This window comes from Lissotriton helveticus, chromosome 6, assembly GCF_964261635.1.
Source record: "Lissotriton helveticus chromosome 6, aLisHel1.1, whole genome shotgun sequence".
Taxonomy (NCBI): Eukaryota; Metazoa; Chordata; class Amphibia; order Caudata; family Salamandridae; genus Lissotriton; species Lissotriton helveticus.
Genome location: NC_136067.1, coordinates 2,080,528,432 through 2,080,553,489, shown reverse-complemented (window position 1 = coordinate 2,080,553,489; position 25,058 = coordinate 2,080,528,432). Strand labels below are relative to the sequence as shown.

Genomic DNA, 25,058 nt, shown 5'->3' with positions numbered 1-25,058 from the left:
ATAAAGTGCTGCAAAAGCGGCGATATTGCCCATGATAATATGCCCCAATGTGCCCATAAAAAGTTCACACAACTAAAAATGACGACAGTGACTCGATACGATGACTATGCGAGTATGACACTAATAGCCAATGGGTCGCATAGAGGATGGATGCCTAAGCGTGGATTTGCATAAACATGAATAACAGCGTGCATAGTGTTAGTAACCATGCAGATAAGATGCTGGTATCCAAAAAGTCACGTTGAGGAAGGATGCGTAAGCGTGGAGTCGCATAACATAAATATCTAAGTGCATAACGCTAGTAACTTACTGCTGTTAGTGTGCATCCAATCGCAGTAGCGATTCCCAGGGCAACTGCTGAAACCCAGCCTCCACCAAAGGGTGTCCATTTATGTAATCAGTAAACTAAGTGGACACATGACCTGCTCACAAGATTGTTAAAGGGTCATATGACGCTGTGAATGTGGGTCACCATCTTGGAACGGCATATAATAAATTGCATTCAATACACCAGCTTTGGTAAAGAAAAAACAATCCAGAGTCAATGTCCAAAACCAAAAAGGAAGGAATGCAATGTAGCAATTTGGTTAAGCTGTCGGAAACAACCACGCATATATGCTAGTGAGACCATTACATTCTCACCACGTTGTATATATAAGTCATTAGTGGAAAAGGAAAAAAGACAGTGTAATAAGAGAGAAGTCGCCATCTTGAATGGTATTTACCAATAATCTGTATACTATATCGACAGCATAGACATACTATACATATTATTGGTAAATACCATAGACTTACTTACACCATTTCAATTTCGTGAGCTATTTCAGCTCGGATGCCATTTTAAGGAACTTGCCCTTAACCCCAACCACAATGGGAAATGCTGGCAAATGACAGATAACAAATCTGCAGCACAAACATTGGAAGGTTGTATAAAATAACAAATAAAGTCACATGGCGATGCTAATAGCTCAAACAGCAATGTGTGCATGGGAACAAGTTGTATTCCCTAAAAATGTGTCCCACCGAAGGGGTCAACACTCACTAAATAAAAGTGCAAATAAAAATAAAGCGGCCAAAGGGGGCCTGCAAAGAATGGGCACATGGCATCCCTAATTCATTTCACACAATACATTTAATAAGGAAGTGCATGTGGGGCATAAAAGTGAAGTTCTCAACTGGACCCTAAGCTGTAACATGTAACACATGCAACAGTCATCCCAGGTGGTCAATCACCATGGTTGGAAAAGCCCGATGAGACAGTTTCACAGGTTAAGGATGGCCATTCCGGCCTGTGTCACAATCGTCCCTAGGGACAATGTTATGAACTTGAATTTACATTAATAGAATATTGTGGAGACCGAATGTGATAAGGAAATCCCACATGATGGTCTGGGGTATAACAATAAATAGCAGTGGAGGATAACCTTTATAAGAAATAATGCAGATCAAAAGCTGTGTATAGATCAACAAAGGCAACAAAAAGCTTGTTCTTGTTTATTTATTTTTTTAATATGTTTATTGCATTTTTGTCATCTTACAACAATACACAGATGCTGACGTAAATGATAAGCCATGCTGTAGTGCAGAATAATTGTCACAGATCCCTGCAGTCGTTCATACACATGAAGGGGCACGGTAGCAAGGATCAAAATAAAAGCAACATAAGTAAATCAGCATGGCAGTGTCATTAAATACAGACGTATTTGTAAAAGAACAGTGATCAAAAGTGGCAGCGCTCAATTGTGAAGGAAAAAGAAGGAAGGAGAAGGCAAGATCTGTTTCCTGATTGCACATCAGAGACGTGATCAATTCGGAGCACAGGTGATGCTATGGCAGCAGAACTGGAGAAATTGGACTCATCAACAATGCAACATATATCCAAAGCTTCATTTCAAATCAATCAACTGTAAAGAACAATCTAAAGGATACAAAGAACGAAAGACTGAGTGGTGGCTAACAACAATTGTGTAAGTATGTGTGATGCTTTTGAGGCAGGCGGGGAGCAGGTATATACTGCCCCACGTCAGTGGTAAGGGTCAAGTTGCAAGATCCGTTGCGTGTGTGCCAAGGGGGGGAGGGCGGGAGGGGGGCTCTCTGGGAGGGGGGGCGTGGAAGGGGGGAGAAGGAGAGGGGGGGAAAAGACTCAACAGGGATTGTGGAAAGAGAGGCACAAGTGTTCATACAATGCCGTTCTGCAGGCACACCTGGTGGTAAGTCGTCAAGGTGCTATCCCAGTCCCGAGCTATGGGGTACATACGGAGCCCCGCCGTCTCCTCTCTATGCAGCGCCACACTCTCCGCCCTTGCCCAGATGTCCAATGAGTTACGCCAGTGTATCGCTTGGGGGGTGCACCATGTTTCCAGCGCCTAGTAATGAGACGTTTCGCTGAGATCAGCCCCAGATCCCAGAACCTCGCCTGGACCTTTGTCTGTTTCGTCCTTTTAAACAAGCCCAATAGGCAAGCTTTCCATGTATACGGCAAGCTGCCCCCTGTTACTTTTGCCAAGGTACCTGATACAGCTGTCAAGTAGGTGTGCAGTGAAGGGCTCGCCCAGAGGATATGTAGGAATTGTGCGTCCACAAGGCCACATCTGGGACACGCTGATGTAGTAAGCCCAAAGTATCGATTGAGCTTATCCAGAGACAGATACGCACGGTTCACAATATTGTATGATCTTGAAGCGTGCATTGCGCGGTATATTTAGTGTCCCAGCTAGTATCTGCGCCCATTCTCTGTCAGTCCAGTCCCGGCCTCTGTCGGCTGTCCACTTGTCTCGCAGCCGCTGAGGGGAGAACTGTGTGTGTGTGTGTAGCGCTTGAGCGAGCCAGTGTATTATGTGAGAGCCGTTTCCCATCACATGTAGATATTGAATGAGCAGGTGCGTTGGCGGCTCTTCTGCTAGTGGTCCCCAGGCCCGCGTCAGCGTATGTAGGAGCTTTGCATGAGTCAGGAATTGCCCAGCTGGTAGTCTCGTGTTGTCCGCTAGTGTCGCAAAAGAGAGCGGTGTGCCAACCGCAAACAGGTCACCCAGACTTTCCAAGTCAGCAGTCCCCCAGCTGTCCAACACAGGCTCCGTGAGCGCACCGCCCTCCCACGGTGTACCCAGCAGCGACAGATTGGGTGCATACGGTTTAGTCGCTTCAGTAAGTTTCAAACTCCTCATGTAGCACTTTCTCGCCACCGCGAGATGTAGCTGGTCAGGACAGCGGGACAGCGGGTCTTAGTCAAGGGATGAAATAGTGCATGTATCTGTGGGACCGTCATGACTGCATCTTCCGAGGCCGTATCCCCCAAATTCTTCCCACTCAGGCGGTAAGCAACCCACTGCAACTGCGCTGCCAGGTAGTAAAGCGCGTGATTAGGAACCGACAGCCCACCACTCTCCGTTGCAGCCTAAAGGGTTTTCAACACAACCCTGGGACGTCCCGGGTTCCAGATCAATCGCCTGGTTAGAGTTTCCAGTTTGCGGAAGATGCGGGCAGGGACATATACCGGCAGATTCGCGTAAAAGTACAGTAACCTAGGTAGAGCGATCATCTTTGCCAGTGCAATGCGACTGGGGACATTCTGCGGGCAGAGAATTCCAAAAGGGTACTTGAGCTGCAAGTGACGAAATTGTTCTCGTGAGATTGCCTTCCAACAGGTCAGCAGATTCACAATAAATTTGGATCCCCAGGTATCGAAAAACAGTTGGATACCAGAGGAGTCGTTCACTCATCACCATAATCTCGTACTCCGGGGTGTTCGCAGCGATAGAATATACACCTGATTTCGCCCAATTAATACGGAGCCCCGACACATCTCCAAAATTGCTGAATATGTCAGTAAGTGCGCATGGAAAGCGGGTCAGGTCTTTAACATAGATCAGTAGGTCATCAGCATACAGTGATACTGCATGTATCCCGTCAGCTAAGGGGATACCCCAGTCTGCGCCAGAAGCACGCAGTTGCGCCGCCAATGGCTCCATCATAAGTGCAAAAATTAAGGGGGAGAGGGGGCACCCTTGTCTGGTGCCTCTACGAACACGGACCGGGTCAGAGAAAAGTCTGCCTGTTCGCACACGCACCGCGGGATCAGACTAAAGGAGTTCCACCATACGGAGGTAGGCTGCACCCAGACCAAACTTTTCCAACACTAGCATGAGGTAGGGCCATTCTACTGAATCAAACGCTTTCTCGAGATCGAGAACCACGCATCCCGAGTGGGGCCACCGGGATACAGCTAGACCTTGCACACAAAATAGCCGTCTGATATTATAAAATGTGCTGCGGGTGGGCACAAACCCGTTCTGGTCTGCTTGTACTTGTGTGGGGACCAGAGGCGCCAACCTCTGGGCCAGTGCAGACGCTAGGATTTTGTAGTCCGTGTTAAGAAGGGCAAGTGGCCAGTAGGATCCCATGTTTAGCACGTCTCTACCTGGCTTCAAGAGTGATATCACATTCGCCTCATTCAGGGACAACGGGAGGTTAGCATCCTGTGTCGCTGACGCGTACACCAGTAAAAGTTCGGGGATGAGAATGGTAGAGTAGGCCTTATAAAACTCCGCAGGCAGTCTATCTGGGCCTGGGGTTTTACAATTAGAGAGAGAGAATATGACAGTTCGAAGTTCCTCCGCCGTGAGTGGTGCGCCCAGTTCCTGGCACTGTGCATTGGTGACCGCCGGTACCGGTCGTTCTGACAGGTACCAGGAGATATCATCTCCAGTGGCTCGCAAACGGAACGGTATAGACTTACATAATGACCCGTAAAGGCCTCATGTATAGCCCTCTGTGTGTAGACCACAGCACCTTGCGTGGTACGGATCAACAATACCGGTAATGTCTGGGTGTCTCTCCTTATCAGCCAAGTCAATAGCCTGCCAGGTTTATCCCCAGCATGGTGTGTACGCGCTGAATGTGCAGCGTAGTTTAAGTTCTTTAGTCTATCCAGAAGTTGTGCATGTTTCCCACGGGCATCCACTAATCTCGTATCATGTCCCTCCGCTGCTTCCTGCTCGCCTGCCAGCAGCTCAGATTCCACCCGTGTCAAATCTCTGTCCACCTGGCGTCTCATTCCCGCCTGCGTGCCCAGACAATGACCTCGCGTGACCACTTTAAATGCATCCCACTCAACTTGCGGGGTAGACGCAGTATCAGTAATATCCTCAAAATATTGTAAAATACGAGCCAAGAGCAATTCCCGGAATGGGGCATCTAATAAGACATCCATCTGGAGTCGCCACGTGGGGATCGGTGGGCGCGGGCGTTCCCAGGCAAAGTCAAGAGTGTGAGGGTTGTGATCTGAGTGGGTGCGGCCCAAATAGCAGGAGTCAGTGACTAGGGGTAGTAGGTCACTAGTTAACATGAATCTGTTGAGTCTGACATGTAGCGCATGGGCTCCCGAGTAATACGAATAAGTCCTCGTATTGGGATTGCGACTGCGCCAGGCGTCACGGAGATCCCATTGCGTCGACCAGTCAGCAAACGCTCTTGATGTACCAATCATCGTCACATTTGCCAGAGGGGTGATTGACCGGTCCAGTGTTACATCAAGAACACAATTATAGTCGCCCCCAAGCAAAAGAGGCACGCCCAGCCAAAGAGGCACGCCCGGCCATGACGCTATCGCTGTCGACAATCGTGTAAGGAAACACCCTTGGTCAGTATTGGGAGCATAAACAGAGGCTATGACTATGTGTTGCCAGTCTAATCTTCCCTGAAGTAACACATATCTGCCTTCATCATCTATATTACTGTGTGTGAGAGCAAAGGGAATTCCGGAAGAATCCATATCAGAGCACCATCCGCGTATGCTGAGAAACCTGTATATAGTTGCCCCCTCCACCGACGGCGCAGTGTGTGTGTCTCTAGGTCTGTCAAGAGTGTCTCTTGTAATAGCGCTACCTGTACCTTGTGTCGCTTGAGATAGGAGTATACCTGGTAACGGCGTGAGGGGGTATGCATACCACGCACATTCCAGGTGCAAAATTTAATTGTAGACATTCCGACATCGCTTCCCCACCTCCCAGTCCCACCACCCGCCCACAGCACCACAACCAGTAGCACCACAGATCAGATTGTCATAAAATGCACAGTGTTTGAACCACATAATCCCACCACCTCGACAGCACACATCAGAGGGAAGGGAAATAAGCACCAGACCCATAACTATGGAAAACAGAACTGCAATGCCAAAAGGCTCTAGTGTGCACTAACTGTTCGTGAGTTCAAGGGGGGGTTCACTGAGTGTTTGTATTAATTGCACAAAGGGTTCATGCAGGTAGGGCGAGGGTGTACTCCCCCCACCACAGGCAGCCATTGTTGTACAGCCCATCATCAACAAGAGTTCCCGGTGTCTGGGGCAGTTTATTTCTAGTAGGCCAAGAGTCAGGCGAGCGGCAATTGTGCTGGGTGGGTCGCGGGCAAGCACTCACCGTGTGGGGGGTACGTCCGCTCCCCCCATAGAAACCCGGGACACACCAGCAACGGGTCCGTCCATAACAGGGCACCAATGCTAGGTTCAGCGCCCAGATCCACAGCCCCCGGGCCCAGTCCCTGCTACAGCACCGGCGAAGCACCACCAGCAGCCCCCCTGTCAACTAGTAGTGCAGGAGCTCACAGGCCGCAAATGTGTCTTTTGTGTCTCTACGGTTGGCCAGTGATACTGAAGCAAATCAGCTGTCTGCGGCATAACATCTGAGAGATCTGTTGACACCTGGGAATCCCTCAATCCGTAAAGGCACTCATCATCGCTCACCAGACCTTCAGGGCTGGCTCCAGGGGCAGGGATTTCTGTCAACGAGCCACTGATCTCCGCCACTCTGCTGATAGCCTTCTGTTGTTCGTTATGTCGGTGCTCAGGGGTAGGGCCCACATTCGCCTCTGCACGTGTTGAACTCGCCGTCGAGGGTCTCCTGCGCCGGTGCCGTCGAGCTCCCCTGTCACGACGCGCCCTTGGGGGCATCCCACCAGGCTCCGTGTCCATGCCCGAGTCGAGCCAAGCCTCAACAGCCTACGGGGTATTGAAAAAGTGTGTCTTGAGCTACGACCCGTAGGCGAGCAGGGAACAGTAATGAATATTTGAGACCTAGGCGGCGGAGCCGTTGCTTCACTCCCAAAAATCAGTGTCGCTGACGCTGCACCCGTATCGTGTAGTCCGGAAAGTAAATGATTTTTGCATTGTCGATCCTGACTTCTGATAGTTTTCTAACCTCACGCAGAATGGTGTCTCCATCGCGATAGTTCAATACGCGAATGAGCATGGGCCTCGGGTTCGAGCCCTCAGGGGGAGGTCGGGTTGGTACGCGGTGGGCGGGCTCCACAACAAAGTGCTGCGAGAGGGTACCTTCCGGAAGAATGTCTCTGAGTCACCGCTCCATATGTTCTGGTGCTTCTCTGGGTTCCCATCTCTCCGGCAGGCCCACTATGCGAATGTTGTTTCGTCTCGCCCGCCCTTCTGCGTCCTCTGCGTGATCTTCCAGAAACTCCACCCTGTTAAGAAGGTCCTGAATATGTTTGTCCATCTGGGTGATCTTGGGAGACAGTTCTGTCACTACAGTCTCCAGGGTCGTCGTTCGCTCAGAGAGTTTTTTGTGGTCAGCTCGGAGGTGCGTCAGGTCTATGGCCACGCTGTCAATTTTAGTCTCCAAGGAAGTACGGGTCAGTTGCATAGATTCCTCCAGTCGTTCCATAGCCGCCAACATCATGTCCAGCTTGGAGGTGGTTTGGTCCATTTCAGCCTGTTTCGCCATTTTCCCCTTCACCTGTGCGCTGCCTGTTACAGCTCTCGTTTTAGGTCCCACAGACATGGGAGGTGTCGGAGTGATTGGTCAAGGGTGCGTTCCAGAGAATCTCCTTATGTAGCGTCCCAAAAGTGCGTCAGCAGCACGGATGGGCAAGGGACAGGACGAGGACCATAGGGAATTCCAACTTCTCCCCCCCAATTGGGCAGCAGTCTATGCCACTGGTGCAGGCGGAGGCCCAGGCTCAAATCCTCTCGCCCACTAGTCAGAGGGGGGAGCTAGGCACGGCACCTCCTCGCAGCACCTCTCCCAGCTCGAGTCACAGGTGGCACGGGTCCTCGCCGCAGCAGGGGGGACAGCGCGGGCACTCACCGCTGGGTGCCGGAATCAGCAGGGCCCTAGTCACATCGCCGCGGGGAGTAGCAATCCCCACCATGCTTCACCTCTGCAGGGCCCAGCAGCTAGGCCGCGTCCCCGGCCTTCAGTGGTCATCTATGCCTACCGGAAGCAACTCCAGGCGAGGGTGTCGCGTCCACAGTTCAGCGGGGCTGGCCAGGGCAAGCGGTCGAATACTGCTCCTGTCAGGTAAGGGTGGTGTGCCTCAGATCCCCCCGCTGCGAACGTTAGGCAAGGTCCGATGGCTACCACGCCATAGGAAGCTGCAGCTGGGGGCCTCCGGTCGCAATCTTTTCCTCACAGCAGTCAGCGGTGGGGTCGATGGCACCCCGCCACCTTCAGCTACACCGCTGTCCCTCGATGGCGGCACAGGGGGCGGTCAGGGCCCAAGGAGGTCTTTGGGGCACTGTTTGTCACCGAGGGGCCCAGTAGGCCAGCAGAGTCCCCGACCTCAGGTGCCTCCTCACGCCGGCCGGAAGCGTCAACCGGCGGGCTGCCCAGGACTAAGTTCAAGTTCAAGTTCAGGCATTTATAAAGCGCACTACTCACCCAGAGGGTCTCAAGGCGCTAGAGGGAGGGGTTCATTGTTTATCGAATAGCCAAGTTTTCAGTTCTTTTCTGAAGGAGATGTGATTCTGAGTAAGGCGGAGGTGGGTGGGGAGTGAGTTCCAGGTCTTGGCAGCCAGGAAGGAGAAGGATCTGCCACCCATGGTGGTTTTTCGGATGCGCGGGACTGTGATCTTAGTTGGCGGGTGGGATAGTAGAAGGATAGTCGGGAGTTGAGGCATTCTGGACCTAGATTATAAAGGGCCTTGTGTGCGTGGGTAAGAAGGCGGAAAGTAATTCTTTTGTAGACGGGAAGCCAGTGGAGGTTTTTTAAGTGACCGGTGATGTGCTCTCGGCGCGGGATGTCTAATATGAGTCTCGCTGATGCGTTTTGGATGCGCTGGAGCTTTTTCTGCAATTTTGTTGTAATTCCGGCGTAGAGAGTGTTGCCATAGTCCAGTCGACTCGTGACCAGTGCATGGGTGACAGTCTTTCTTGTTTCGAGGGGGATCCAGCGGAAGATCTTTTTGAGAATGCGAAGGACGTTGAAGCAGGAGGACGATACGGCGTTGACTTGTCTGGACATTGAGAGAGAGGAGTCTAGAATGAAGCCAAGGTTACGTGCATGGTCAGTGGGTGTGGGCGCTGATCCCAGAGCGGAAGGCCACCAAGAGTCGTCCCAAGCTGAGGGGGAGGATCCAAGGATGAGCACCTCAGTTTTGTCTGAGTTGAGTTTTAAGCGGCTCTGTTTCATCCATTCGGCTACTTCTTTCATACCTTCGTGAAGGTTGTCCTTGGCGGTGTTGGGGTCTTTGGTGAGGGAAAGTATCAGCTGGGTGTCGTCGGCGTAGGAGATGATGTTGAGGTTGTGTCGATGTGCGATGGGGGCGAGGGGACTCATGTAGACGTTGAAGAGGGTGGGACTGAGTGAGGAGCCTTGAGGTACGCCGCAGATGACTTCGGTGGGCTCTGAGTAGAAAGGGGGGAGTCGGACTCTCTGTGTTCTCCCGGTTAGGAACGAGATGATCCAGTCCAAGGCTTTTCCTTGTATGCCGATGTTGTTGAGGCGTTGTATGAGGGTGTTGTGACAGACAGTGTCGAAGGCGGCGGAGAGGTCGAGAAGAATGAGGGCCACTGTTTCACCGTTGTCCAGGAGTGCTCGGATGTCGTCGGTCGCCGCAATGAGGGCGGTCTCGGTGCTGTGTTTGGCTCGAAAGCCGTTCTGTGAGGGATCCAGGGAGTTGTTGGATTCAAGGAAGGCTGCGAGTTGGCTGTTGACGGCTTTCTCGATGACTTTGGCCGGGAAAGGGAGGAGGGAGATGGGTCGGTAGTTTTTCAGTTCTGATGGGTCTGCTGTTGGTTTTTTCAGAAGGGCGCTGAGTTCGGCGTGTTTTCATATTTCTGGGAAGGTGGCTGAGCTGAAGGAGCAGTTGATGACATCGCGGAGTTGGGGAGCGATGATGGAGTCAGCTTTGTTGAAGATGTAGTGGGGGCAGGGGTCAGAAGGTGAGCCAGAGTGGATTGAGTTCATGAGGCGAATGGTATCTTCAATGGTGATTGGGTTCCAGGAATTGAGGTAGTTAGTTGGAGGGGTGGGATCAGAAGGGGGTGGGGTGAGTTGGTCATTGGGAGTGTTCTTGAAGCTGCTGTGGATGTCGGCAATTTTGTTGTAGAAGGAGGATAGCGCATTGCAAAGGTCTTGGGAGTTAGTGATGTCGTTGGATGCTGCGGGAGGGTTGGTGAATTCTTTGACGATATTGAAGAGTTCCTTGCTGTTATGAGAATTGTTGTCGAGACGGTCCTTAAATGCTGATTTCTTGGCGGATCGAATCAGTTGATGGTGTTTGCGGGTGTCTGTCTTGAGGGAGGTCATGTTGTCTGAGGTTGGTTCTTTTCTCCAATTCTTCTCCAGGGTGCGGCATGTCTTCTTGGATTTTTTAAGGTCATCATTGAACCAGGGAGCCTTTTTGCTGAATGATTTCAACTGGTGTTTTTTCAGGGGTGCTAGTCCGTCCGCACTGTGTGTAATCCATTGCCTGAGGTTTGTGGCCGCTTGGTCTGGGTCCGTTGTTAGGGTGGGAGTGTTTTGGCTGAGGGATGCGAGGAGTTGGTCGGTGGTGATTTTGTTCCAATTTCTTCGGGGAATGGGTTGTGGACGGTTGTGGGTCAGGGTTGTTTTGTAGCTGAAGTGAACACAGCTGTGATCTGTCCAGTGGAGAGCTGTAGTGTGATCGAAGGAGATGTGCTTGCTGGAGGTGAAGATAGGGTCGAGCGTGTGTCCGGCTGTGTGAGTGGGGGTGTCAACAAGTTGTTTGAGTCCGAGATTGGACAGGTTGTCCAGAAGGGTGGTGGTGTTGTTGTCGAGAATGTTGTCAAGGTGGTAGTTGAAGTCTCCTAGAAGAATGTAGTTCTCGGAGGCAAGGGCGTGCGGGCTGACGAAGTCAGTGATGTCGTCGCTGAATTGAGATCGGGTGACTGGGGGCCTGTAGATGAGGGTTCCTCTAAGGGTGGTCCTGGGGTCGGTGTGGATCTGAAAGTGGAGGTGTTCGGCGGTTGCAAGATTGTCGTCCGAGCTTGTTGTAATTTTGATGGTGTTTCTATGGACGATGGCGATGCCTTCTCCAGTTTTTTTAATGGTGCGGTCTTTTCGAATGATCTTGTAAGTGTCCGGTATGGCTATGGCGATGTCGGGGGCAGAAGATGCGTTCATCCAAGTTTCAGTGAGGAAGGCGATGTCAGGTGACACAGTGTCGATTAGGTCCCAGAGTTCTGTTGCGTGTCTGTGGACCGAGCGGGTGTTCAGTAGGATGCATTTCAAGTCGTTGGGTTCGGAGCTGAGTGTGGAGGAAGTGTGTTTGGTGAGGGTCCTGAGGCAGTTGAACTTACAGGAGTGGCAGGAGAATGGGCCGTGGGTACGTCCTGGGGTAGCTACGCAGCATAGTGGGGTGCGTCCTGCGTTGAAGGCGAGGAGAGTAGCGGCATCATAAGTTACTCTGGGGGGTTGGGAGCGGCATAGGGCAGGGGGTCTGGCGCTGGTCGCGGTCCAGGCGCGGACGGGCGCAGACGGGCTTACCTTTGGCGCACCTTCGGCGCGGCCGCAGCGCGTGGACGCTGCGCGTTGGGACATCTGCTTTAAATGGATAGTGGAGGGGGCGGAGCGTGGGCGGGTCAGCTGGGAGGCGGTAGCGGGGAGGCGGGCCAGGGGAAAGCACAACAACAAAATGGTGGGAGGGATAGGAATCGAAACCAACACAGTGCAATGCCAGCTATGAAGGAATGCACTGTAAGCAGTGAAAGCGCAAAGGACTGAATACTGCTGCGAATATGTAAAAAGCGCTACCAAATGCAGTTATGTTCAAGCGCTACCCAAAAGAGTCAAGCACAAAGCGCTATGAAATTCCACACGAGGGCTGATTGAAGGTGCCTCAGCTGTGAGCAAATGCAGCTACGTTAAAGCGCCACTACAATGAGCAAAGCACAAAGCGCTATGAAATTCCACACGAGGGCTGATTGAAGGTGCCTCAGCTGTGGGCAAATGCAGACTACACAACGCCGGAGCGGTCCGCTTGGAGCAAATGACTGCAAATTGCAGCAGCCGAGAGTCGGGCGCTTCGGACTCCTCCGCTGACAATTCCGAGCCAAAACGGATAAGTTTAGCGGAGAAACGGCCTGTGGTAGGGGAGCTTCTTACGGAGCTCTACCCTGGCACTTCCGCCATCATTGCGCAATCAGCCACGCCCCCCTTGTTCTTGTTTATTATGTTATGTTATGTTATAGCTATTTGTAAAGTGCAACTGTTACCAAAAAGGTGTCCTGGCGCTGGAAGAAGCCCTAAACAAGGAGTCAGGCCGGATGGGGCGATCATTGCCTTGGTTAGATCATTTTTGTGAAAAGCCAGGTTTCAAGTGTTTTTCTAAAAACAAGGAGGTTGGTCGTGCTTCTTAATGAAAAAGGAAGTGCGTTCCAGGTCTTTGCAGCATTGACTGTGAAGCTTCTGCCTCCCCAGTTAGCCTTTTTCACCCTAGGTGCTGTTACCAGTTTAGCATCAGAGGAGCGTAATGTTCTAGTAGGGGTGTACCAGTGGGTGAGTTGTTTAAGGAATTCCAGCCCTATTCCATGAAGAGCCTTGAAAACCAAGCACAAGGCTTTAAATTGGATATGATTCCTTACTGGAAGCCAGTGTAGGGCTTTGATTTGGGCAGAGATGGATTCAGGTCTGGGTATACTGGTGAGTAGTCTAGCCGCAGCGTTCTGAAGAACCTGTAGCTTCTTTAGAGATCCCTCATGTATTTTTAGATACAGACTGTTGCAGTAGTCCAGCCTAGACATAATTAGAGTAGTAACAACAGTTTGTTTGCCGCTTTAGGGAGAAGTGGCAATATTGCTTTGCAAGATTTTAAAATATAGGTAGTGGTGGAGACCACTTTATTGATCTGGTCCCTGCAGCTCAGTTTCTCATTAATCCAGAAGCCCAGATTGTTCACTTTTCTGACTGGCGTGGGAAGCTGGCCCATGTCAGCTGGCCAGCAGTCTGGCATCCAGAGATTAGGATTATTTCCAAACAAAACCACCTTCGTTTTGTTGGAATTCAATTTCAGACAATTTTGGGCCATCCAAACGCCCACTGCACTCATACAACTTTGAAGCCTCAAAGAGGTTGCCTGAGTGCCGCCTGGAAGAAGGTTCACCACTATTTGGGTGTCGTCGGCGTATGATGTTAGTGTGAACCCGAAAGATTCAATAAAGGGTGCCAGTGAGGAGACATAAATATTAAAAAGGGTCGGGCTCAAAAATGAGCCCTTTGGAACACCACAAGGCAGAGAGAATAGCTTTGCTTCAAATTCCTCAAGAACTACAGTTTGTACTCTGTCTGTTAAAAAGGAGTTGAGAAATTTCCAGGACGAGCCCTTCACTCCTATCTCCTGTAGACGGTCCACATAATCAGTGCAGCATTTCCTCCTTGATCTAAAATCATTCTAATCTCTGTGGATTTTACGAGCGCCACTTCCGTACTGTGGCCTCCTCTAAACCCAAACTGGGTTGGGTCTAGGGCCTGAGTGTCTAGCTGAAAGGTGTTCAGTTGAGCATTAATGTTCCTTTCTAAGACCTTCGCTGGGAGAGGGATTCTAGAAATTGGTCTGAAGTTATTAGGATCGGTGACGTCCAGAATGGATTTTTTTAGTTGTGGTAGAATTGAGGCCTGTTTCCAATCTTTAGGGAAGTATCCCTCCAAATACATGGTATTACAGATAGAAGTCAGTGTTTTTGAGACAGGTTCTGCAGCTGAAATAACTATTGAAGTTGGGCATGGATCAGTTGGGGATCCTGATGTTAACTTCTGTAGTAATTTGCATGTGTCTAGTTCTGTTAAAGGGCTAAAATGTTGTCAAATCGGGTTGTCTTTGTTAGTTTCTGCAGGAACTGACGCTGAACTATGTATAGTTTCATGGGTAGCGTCAGCGAAGGTGGCCAAGATGTTGTTCACCTCCTCAAAAAAGCAGTTGGCAATTTTATTACACAGCTCTTGGCTGGCTGCGGAGGATGGGGTGCATGGGTGAGATAATTGTTTTATTATTTTGAATATTTCTTTGGAGGAGTTTTTGGCTTGTTTGATTCTGTCGGAGAAATATTCTTGCTTTGTGAAGCAGCTGTTTGTACACTGCTAAACTTGTTTTATAGTCCTGCCTGTCCTTGTCGTTGTAGCCCTTCCTCCACTTTCCTTCTAGGTGCTTGCAGACAAGTTCTGGTCTCTGAGTGCAGGAGAGTACCATGGGGCAGAGGGATTTTGTCTAGTATGGTTGAAATATTTTATAGGGGCTAGTTCCTTACCAGCCTCTACTAGCCAGTTGGTATAAGAGCTGGTAGCCTCATCTAAGTGTTTTGGCATTGATGGTAAGGTTGAGGTTAGTAATTGGTGTAGTTCCCTGGTATCCATCTTGTTCCAGGCTCTGGTCATTGAGTTTTTTTTCAGGGGTTTGGGGGGCACACGGTCGGGCAGAGTAATATGATAATTAATATTTAAAGCAGGATGCCTGGCCTTTAAGGCCCTGCACGGGAAAAGCCCTAAGTTCATCAACAGCTTAATAATCAAACATGAGCCGACCCGCAACTCCGCTCTGCTTATCAGTCTCTTCTCATTCTACCCTCCTTTAAACGGAAACGTCTCAGCGGGTGTCGATTTGCTCATCTTGCCCCAAAGGTTTGGAACCCATTCCCCTTGTCGCTCAGGAGTTGCACCAATCTCATGGAGTTCAGGGGCGTGGTGAAGACCTGGTTATTTAAGCAAGCTTCGGGTTAGGTTAACTGTTTTGTCACTCTTCCTCACTTCCAACGCCATGAAACCTCTGAGTGCCCGTGCGCTTAACAAATTCAGAATAACATAACATAACATAACATAACATAACATAACATAACATATAACTGATGGAGGCCGCAGTAGAGGAAAGTTCTAAGCTTAAGATAAAGAGATGACCACAGCATGGAGCAAACGTTGAAGTCCCAAATGAAAAACCAAGGGGAAAGCGGGCCTAGGTGGCGCACAAGCAACATGGCCGCAGATATGTGAGGCTCCTGCAGCTCGGCACCTTCATCCTGACATTTATCCTGCTCTTTGTACCGTGACTTACTTTATACTGTGGGAATGCGGAGACAAAGACCTGGTATACTGGCTGACTGAAGGTGGTGCGGGTAGCACGAAGATATCCTGCGCTGCTGTTGGAAAGTCGGACTCACCGCCGGAAGGTCCTGTGAGCCCCGGAGCTGCTGCTGGGCTTGGCCATTCACTCGGGGCCGCGGTGCCCATGTGGCTACTTGGCAGCACTTCAATCGCACTGCAGGGAGGACTACGCGGGTGATTATAGCATGTAATTCCCCAAGCGCATAGCGGACGGCATCGTAGCGCTTGGGGAGATGGACCGATAGCTGCGAGAGAACCTGATATATATGCCGCCGTGGGACGCGCACTTGCACTGCAATACCCGAAACGGCCATCACTGCTGCGAGGAGGACGCTTGGCTGTTGGAGGGTGGACTCGGCCCATTATAATTGGCGAGTGCTCGTGGCTGTCTGTGCACTCATGACTCCCCAGCTTAGTGGAGGACCAGTGACTATTAAAAATAAACAGCACAAAAGTACTGCACCCTGCTGTAAATCAGTGGATGCTGAACACACACACACTGCTGGGCATGTGGGGCCGATAAAAAAGGCACTTTAATGCTTAATGCTGGCGTAAATACAGACGCTCTCACTGACATTAACAGCTTTGTAATAACTTGCAGCCCGCACCCATAGACATTTAGGAGCCATCCCTTGCAGGGGAACAGAGCCTTCTTTACATATTTTCGACTGGCACTGCTGCAAACTAATAAGCCCACTGAGGGATAAAGGCACTTCTGGCCAGGACACCCAAGGGTAATCACGCGCTCTATAAGTGCAAATAACATAACATGATCTGAAAAGAGATATGTGATCCATGGTTAAGGAGGGCAGCACTGAGTGATGCAATTTGACCGTATTAGCCACTTGTTGGTGCCTATGACTCTATTGCAGGCTGAGAGGATCACTGAGCATACTGTTGCCATAACGGACACCCACTCTCCACATGAGACCTACATTCTGGAAACTCGCGGTATTTGGCTGCATTGTATAACATAGGGTACCCTGCTAGACCACCTGTACAATAGCACTCGTAAATCCTAGACGGCATTAAGCCACCTGCACTCCGGGGGACATGCTGCGCTAAGCATTCTTGGGGAATTGAACACGTGTAGGAGAAGCAAGAACCGGATGCGTGCAGATCAGTCAGCCAAATCAGAGAGACACGTATTTGGATTATAGTCCACACATTGGTCCAGCCCACTCTACATTACCCGACTACTCCATAAGCCTGCCTTAGACGCCGAGGGCGGCTTCGCGTAAACCATGGGAAAACCAGATACTAGGCAGACTCGGCTGACCTTTGAAGCCAAGAAGACAAATCGCATTCAGCCGGAAGATGCTGGGGATAGTGGAGAAGATGCGGTGCCAGGGGCAACAGAAGAGGATATGAAATCCCTGTTAAAGGAGGTACATTAGAGCCTCACAACCACTGCAGACAAAATGGATACCATGACTAATCGCATGGACACTATTGTGCACAAGCTGGAAGGGTATGATGAACGCATCAAGGAAACAGAGCGTTGCATCTCGGATGTGGAAGGCTGTACCTCTAATATGCAGACCCATATTGCGCAGATGGACAAAATGCTCAAGGTAATAGCTGCCAAGAATGAGGATTTGGAGGCGCGCAGTCTCAGAGATAATATACACGTCCTAGGTATTCCAGAGAGCATGAACACGGGACGGATGGAGGAATACATTGAGATCTTACTGACAGATATGATTGTTCTACATTCTTATCCTCACAATTTATAGTGAAAAGGGCGCATCCCACTCTCGGACTTCGGCCACCACTAGGAGGTCTGCCACGCCATACAATAGCGTGCCTCTTAGACTACCAGGACCGAGATGCCGTTCTCAAAATGGCACAAGAGAAGCGCCAGCTGATGTATGAGGGCAATGCATTCACAATATATCTGGACTTCACAAGCACAATTCAGGAAGAAAGACGAAAATTCAATTCTGCCAAACAGAAGCTGAGGCAAACCCAAATAGACTGTGCACTCCTTTATCCTGCAAAGTTATGAATTACACATCAGAGCAAGCAATTGTTTTTCACCAACCATCAACAGGTGAATGACTTTTTAAAAAGGCTAAAATGGCAGAACAATAACTCCTCCCAGCTGGACAGATCTCCTAACAATAGTGCTGATGATACTGAATAGCTGATGAACGCAACTCCAGATACCGTTGACACAAGATACAATGCACGGACAGATCTTAGCGCCTGATGAGACCTACCGGGCTTAAATGGTACAAGGGCAAGCTACATTGAGTACTGAGCACCCTCGCTCTTGGGAGACTTCCTTGTTCCAAAGTTCTACCTCTTTAAGGGCAAGGAGGAATTGTGCTCGCCCTTGGCAGATCACTCCAAAGGGTGTACCCCCCCTTAGCTTTTACTGCGGAGTACTCTTCGTAGGGTACTTGTTGTTGTTTGGTTGTTGGGAGGGATTGAATTTGCTGGCATGTTTGGGATGCTCCAGTGGGGGGAGGGAGGGAAGGGAATGTTAATGGGGGTTGACACTGCACATAAGGTAAGACACGTTGGACAGGACGGGATCGGACACTCAATGTGAAGATTATTATCTACTTATATGATTGAATGGCTAACCCAATATTCCCACAAGGACTAAACGTCCTCACCTGGAATACAAGAGGGCTGGAAGACCCCAGAAAGCGCTGTAGGATTTTGTCATATCGCCATTAGTTACAAATTGTGATGCTCCAAGAAACCCATCCTAATCCCCATCATACACACTACTTTGCATCGAAATGGGCGGATAATCAAATTCTTTTGTCCTCCTCATCATACTCTAAGGGAACGGCCATACTCATAAAAAGATACCCCCTTTGTGGTGGCAAGTTCGCTTAGTGATAGGCAGGGCCACTATTGTTTGGTGTGGAGTAGGATGGGACCCAAATCTGTCACTTTAGCATGCTGCTATGGCCCTAACATTGATGCCCCAGAGATCTTTATTGAACTGTGGGGGAAGATGCTCGAAATTGGCTCCACTCACATAATATGGGGTGGAGACTTCAATGTGGCTCTAAACCCTGGTAGAGATAGATCTAATCCCGCACCACACCACTATACGAAATCACAGAAAATATTGCATCATGGAGGATGGGGAGCTGCTGGATGCGTGGCGACACCTACACCCTCAAACTGCAGAGGGTACACACTTCATGGCACACTCTGCATCCTGGGCCCGACTGGATATTGCCTCATATCCAAAGGCCTGATAGCGGCACTGATCTCAGTAACACAAATGGCCTGTACTTTCTCTGATCACTCCCCGGTAATGATGGAGATATCCCCACTGGGAGTGGGCTGTCACCCCTTATGCTGCGAGAGGAGGTATTTCGGGACGAGCTGGGGCAAGAAATCACAGGTTTCTTCCAGAGGAATAAAGGCGTGTAGAGACTGAATGGAGGGGTTCAATGTCACAATACGGGGGTTCTGCATATCAAAGAGCAATGGCACTCTATGGGACATTCGCCGGACACTACAGACATTAGAGAGGGAACTGAGAGACAAGGATAACAAGTTCTCAAGGGGCATTGATGGCGTCACACAGGGGGAACTCCGGGATAAAATCTCTGAATATACGGACACAGCAGACAGGGAGACAAAATTTAGGGGAATGTACTGAGTGGCTAGACGATACGGGGAGAGAGAGAGACTAGGTAGGGCATTGGTGGAGACTATAAGCACACCTAGATTCTCATATTACATGCTGGACGTTGAAGGCCTGAGGAAGTAGTATACAGAGACACAGCGGACATTCTTAACATATTTTGGGCCCACTATTCTGCTTTATACACATCTAGGAGAAAGGACACGCTAGATCTTGACGATTAACTTTTGTATGTGGTGTTAGGTTGGCTAGGAGATACACAGAGGGAATTTCTGAGTGCACCATTTGAACTAGATGAGATTAGGGAAGCTATTATGCAAATGCGATCCGGGAAATCGCCTGGGCTGGATGAGCTTCCCATAGATTTTTACAAAGCGTACATTGATCAACTCACTCCCATTCTCCAGGAGGTCTATGAGGGCGCATTGGATCAGGGTAAACTCCCCCCCTCCATGAGAGAAGCACTCATAATTTAATTCCTCAAACCAGGAAAATCACCGGCCTCTTGTGATTCATATAGACCATTACCCCTTATAAATTGTGATGCCAAAATCCTAGCTAAGTTCTTTGCTAATTGCCTGAGTCTGCTTATCGAACAACTAGTCCTTCCTGATCAGTCAGGATTCATCCCGAGACGTGCAACTACACATAATCTGCGCACACTTTTTTCCAGACTACACAATGTAGCTCCTGATTTGGCCCTGGCGGCGGTCTTTTTAGATGCCACCAAGGCGTTCAATTTGCTTGAATGGGACTATTTAGCAGGAATCCTACAATGTATGGGCTTCCCTCTAGTGTTCCAATTGTGGATCAGCCTGCTGTACAACTCCCCGTCCGACAAGGTAATGATCAACGGCCATGTATCCAAGCCGTTCTCTTTAACAAGGTGTACCAGACAGGGATGCGCCCTATCCCCACTCCTCTTTGCGCTTGCAATTGAGCCACTAGCTTCAAAGCTTTGTCAACAACACCAGCACAAGGCGTTGAGATGTAACCTGCGCCAAATACGGATATCTCTCTATGCGGATGATGTCACCATGTATGTCCGAGACCCCCAATCTAACCTAAACCCACTACTGCGAGAATTCATAACATTTGGCAAACTGTCATGGATATAGATTAACTGGGGTAAATCGGAAATGTTCCCACTTACAACTGCAGCCGAGCAATTTCCCTTGGATTTTCCTCTGAAGTGGTGCAACTCGGATTTGAAATACTTGGGGATACGCATTTCCAGGGATCGCAAGGAGTTAATACAACTTAAATATGGCACTGCTCTTGATTGTATTACTGACAAAGTGACCAGATGGATAGTACTCCCTCTGTCCATGGCAAGACGTGTCTCCCTGATTAAGATGGTGGTACTTCAGCAACTACTATATCTATTCCTTTACATCCCTTATCACCCAGGCAGACATTTTTTTAAAGGACTGAGAACGGAGATGATCTGTCTGGTGTGGGGGTAAACAGCCGTGCTTACGATGGAATGTTCTTATACGGCCCTACTCAGCGGGGGGCTTTGACGTCCCAGATTTCGAATTATATCACACGTGCCCACAAGCACAATATGCGTACTATTGGTTCCACCCCCTACATATATGCCGCAAGTTGCAGCAGAACATTGGCTGGCTGTCCCTGTCCCTCTAGAGGGAATGATCTATGCTATATCACTACCTAGAGACAAAACACCCACAACTCTCATGGGTGCAGTTGCAGCCTTGCACCTTATCCTGATGGTGTGCGGAGGAGCGGTGCTCCACTCACCTCTCCTCCCCCTGGTATAGCACCCACTTCTACCATTATTACAAGAGAGGAGTTTCCGTAATCTACTTACACGACTCAACATTACAACCTGGGGAGACCTATACCACAATGGGGAGTTCAAAACACAGGAACAAATGTTTGTAGAGGAGCCACCATCCCCCTTAGATACCTTCCTGTATTTGAGGCTCAGGCAGGGGATCCCATGCATTTCCCCAGATTTCCCTTAAGAACTCCCCACGCTGGCTCCACTGCACATGATATTACAAGCTGCCTCATCGGGACATGTGGTCTCTAGACTTTAATATGCCATCCAAGGTTAGCGAGACGCTCCCCTTTACCCCTCTCGCATGCGATGGAATCTCTAAGATTAGAGATCACAGATGAACAATGGGATTATTGCTGCTTACAAACGAAGCAATTTTCGGCCAGTAGTAGACTTTGTATAATACATTTCAAATGTATAAACCAACTTTACTGTACCCCTGTCAAATTGTATTCATTTAAACTGAAGGACTCAGACTGCTGTGACAGATGTAGCTCTACAGGAGCAGATTTTCTTCATTTGGCCTGGGATTGTCCAGGGGCGCATGATAACTGGACACAGGTACTTGAGACCCTGACAAAGATGACGGCCTTCTCAATGGAGCCTGATCCCTTGGTTGCACTCCTGGGCTACACTGCACTGGTGGCGAGACCCTACCACCGATTCATATCACTTGCTTTATTAATGGCGAAACGCCGCATTGCCTGCAGATGGGGCAGGGCTCCTAAATTTAAGGATTGGCTTTCCAACCTTACCTACTGTCAGGAAAAATTAGAATTAGACACCTATGCTAAACTGCTCCATGTAACTTCCCGCCCTAGAGATATTTGGTATCCCCTGAAGGTCTACCTGGCTGCCCAGATCTTAAAATCCCCTGCTGACACCAATGAAGAAAAAGACTTACTAAAAAGGCTCGCAAGAGAGCATGGTTTAACCCACGAGAGGTGCTACTCCAATCCAATGACCGTGCGAATAACAATGATCAAAAACTCATTTGCGTTACAACTTTTTCCACGAAGAGCAATGAGATTAAAAAAGTGGTCAACAGTCATTGGCCAATGATATCGAATGACCTGGGGTGCCAAGATCTACCTCTACACTCCTTCAGGAAAGGCAAGAATATACGTGACCATGTGGTATGTTCACTGTTGGGTACCACCCCCAACCCGACCATCACGTCCCTCTGGAACCTTCCTCCAATCTTGGGACATTTCAAGTGTGGCAATTGCAAGGCGTGCCCATCAACTATCCAAACCAAGGAGTTCACCTTCAAACACCATCGTGTGAAACTCAAATCACACACGAATTGCAACACGGAGGATGTAATATACTGCATCCTTTGTCCATGCAACTTGATATATGTGGGCCAAACACAACAGCGCATGAAATCGCGCTTCTTGCAACATTGCAGTAGAATACGATGTGCGGTGGAAGGGGCTCCCCTTGTGGAACACTGTCTCAAAAACAATCACGTTCCGGAAAGCCTGAGATGGGTTATCTTGGAACAGGTGAAATTGGGACCTAGGGGTGGTAATATTGCTCCAATACTAAACCTGAGAGAACTAAAATGGATGCACATTTTTGATTCAGTACGGAATGGCCTGAACGAATCTGATAGCAGTTTCGCGCAACTAGCGATCCTATGAGTAGCCTGTTAACACCCCTTGAACAATGCCCCTCATATGTATTTATCTAATCGCAATTGCATTTTACCACCCTGCGTGGTAGGTACATGCACGCATCTTGCATGTTTTCATTCATCTTTCCCTGAATTGTACATATCCTTGCATAATTGTGTTCTGTGCCTTCAGCATACATAGCGGGGATACTCAGGCACCCTTTTGTAATTGTAATAAGATGTAATCATATGGTATCAGCTCCCGTTTGTATACACTCTGAGAGCGACCGAGTAATTTCTCCTGAACAGTATCATATGCTCTTTCCAATATGGTATCATATGTACACATGAATGCGGAGTGTTTTTTACCGCCGTGGGGCAGGTACAGACACACCAATGTAATAATGTGCAACTATATGTGAGAAGCCCCGTGTCTGGGATAAGTTCATGTATACTATCTGACGAGCGCCCCCCATTTTAGAAGCTTCCTGCTAGCCCGGGCTCTTTTAACTATTTTTATTAATTTGTTCATTCTTTTTCAAGTCTTTTTGCTCGTAAGCAGCACTGGGTTAATTAAATACTTTTCGACCGAGTCATCGCGAAAAATTTTTCCTAAGCGTCCTTCATTGCCTAGCAACTACACAGTCCGGTCACTGTGTCTGCACTCGACGTTATAAACGTAACCACGCCCCCTCGCAGCCACTTCCTGGTTACGCGAGTCGTCTGCAGTGAGTGCCTCGAGACCACGCCAGTGTTTTGACCGACCAGGTAAACGAACCCCTCTAACCTGGGCTCTTCATTATTAAATGTAATTTGGATTTCTTCCAGTCTGTGGGAATGCCCACTGAGGCCACGCTCTTATTTATTTTTTCCAGCAACGCAGAATAATTTTGGGTACACGAGTCCTTCGCAATTGACTTCCTAGAGACCACGCCTGTAATTTATATTGACAAGGTAAACTAACGCCTCCACCTTGGACATTTCAGAACTTAATGCCATTTGCACTAATCTTTGTGAATGCCAACTGAGGCCACCGGTCTCTTACTTAGTTTGTGTACTTATTTTCTCTAGTGATGCAAATTAACCCTGCTCGACATCGCACGTGACGATTTACAAGGGACTGAAGGTACGATCCCCCCCCCCGCTCTTTGTAGCACAATATGCCTTGATTGATTTTGTCGTGTAATGCCTGGTATTAAATCCTGGGGTTCGCCCATTTTTTCGTTTAGAATACCTGGCGGTGGTAACGACCTATGGTGTAGGCCACTGCTCCGCACCTCCACTTCCTAAGGGAATAGCTCTTGTAAATATGATAGTCCTCCCAATATCACTGTATTTTTAATGTATTGCCCTGCGGACCACACACGCAGAGGTATTCGGGGAATCACTACCCTACTAAGCAGCATTTTTATTTTATTTTCACCCTAGGAGGTCTGCCCACCTCTCCAATGTCCTGATGAAGACCCGCTTGTAAGGGCTATTCAACCTACCGCTCAGGGTCGAAACGTAGACGTTTTTTCTTGATATGTACTCCTTTGGTTATATATGATTCATACAGCCCTATATAGGAGATACTGTCTATTCTGACTTTGGATTGTGATACGCTCCTTTGTACGTGGCTCCGAAATTAGGAGACCGGTCTATATATATATATGTTAAAGAACCTTTATTCAATGATGTATAATTGAGTATTGATGTGTTTTGTCACTATTTTCACTTTCATCCCTCACCTCACTTCCTACCCCCTCCTTTATGTGGGCACACAAATGCTTATGAATTGCAAATGAACTTTTCACTATTTGCTTGAACCATTCATTGATTCTTTGGGTTACATTGTGAAATAAATTCAACGTAACCACTGACTTATATGTTGAAATTTTCCTTTTTGAATAATATAATCAACGTATGAATAAGTGTCTGGCTGTCTGGGACCCCTCTTCCTTCATAATGACACCAATGAAGAAGCAGAAACATAGACAGCTAAAGGCAAAATGTAAGTGAGGTCCCCTTCATCTAGGGGTGGAGGGACGAGGAATATCCTGCAGATGAACTACAGAAGGGTGGGATAAACAAATGGATGTATGTACAACAAAGGCGGAGTTAACATTACCTGTATAAACACTACATCTCCCCTGCTCGATGGCCTTGCAATGATAGAAGTGGCAAATTACTCTGAAATATGGGATAATATCAATGATGGGGTCTGGTTAAAAACCATGATGTACAAGATATTGCTATTTTGACTACTCCTATACTTTGTGGTTTTCCTTTATATTACAACCCTGTGGAAGGTATTGATTGATATCTGATGCTATACAAGGTCATGCCGGTCTATGCCTCTCTAATGTACAAAGATGATATACTGTTTGAAAACCAAAACCCAAAAATAAAAGTTTAAAAAAAACAAGGGGGACAGGCAGTGCTTTTAGGGCGATGTTGGGTGCCTCCCCCAGTCAGCAACTGTGGGCAATGAGGTGCTGAAGATGGACTTTGGGACAGTGAGTCTCACTAAGGCACTATGGTCAAGGGTACTGGCCAGAAGTAAGATACATCTCACACCACGGGGAGATGCATCGCAGGTAACATGATGTTGGGCACCTTCCCTTATCAGCAGCTGCAGGCAATGAGGTGCTGCAGATGAAACCTGGGACAGAAAGTTTTTCCTAGTTAAATTA

General features: G+C 48.8%; 1 protein-coding gene across 1 annotated transcript in view; it reads left to right on the top strand.

Annotated features, from left to right (window-relative positions):
* The window catches only part of LOC144764019 (uncharacterized), a 420,985-nt gene that overhangs the window by 72,319 nt on the left and 323,608 nt on the right, over positions 1-25,058 (top strand). The window lies entirely within an intron of this gene.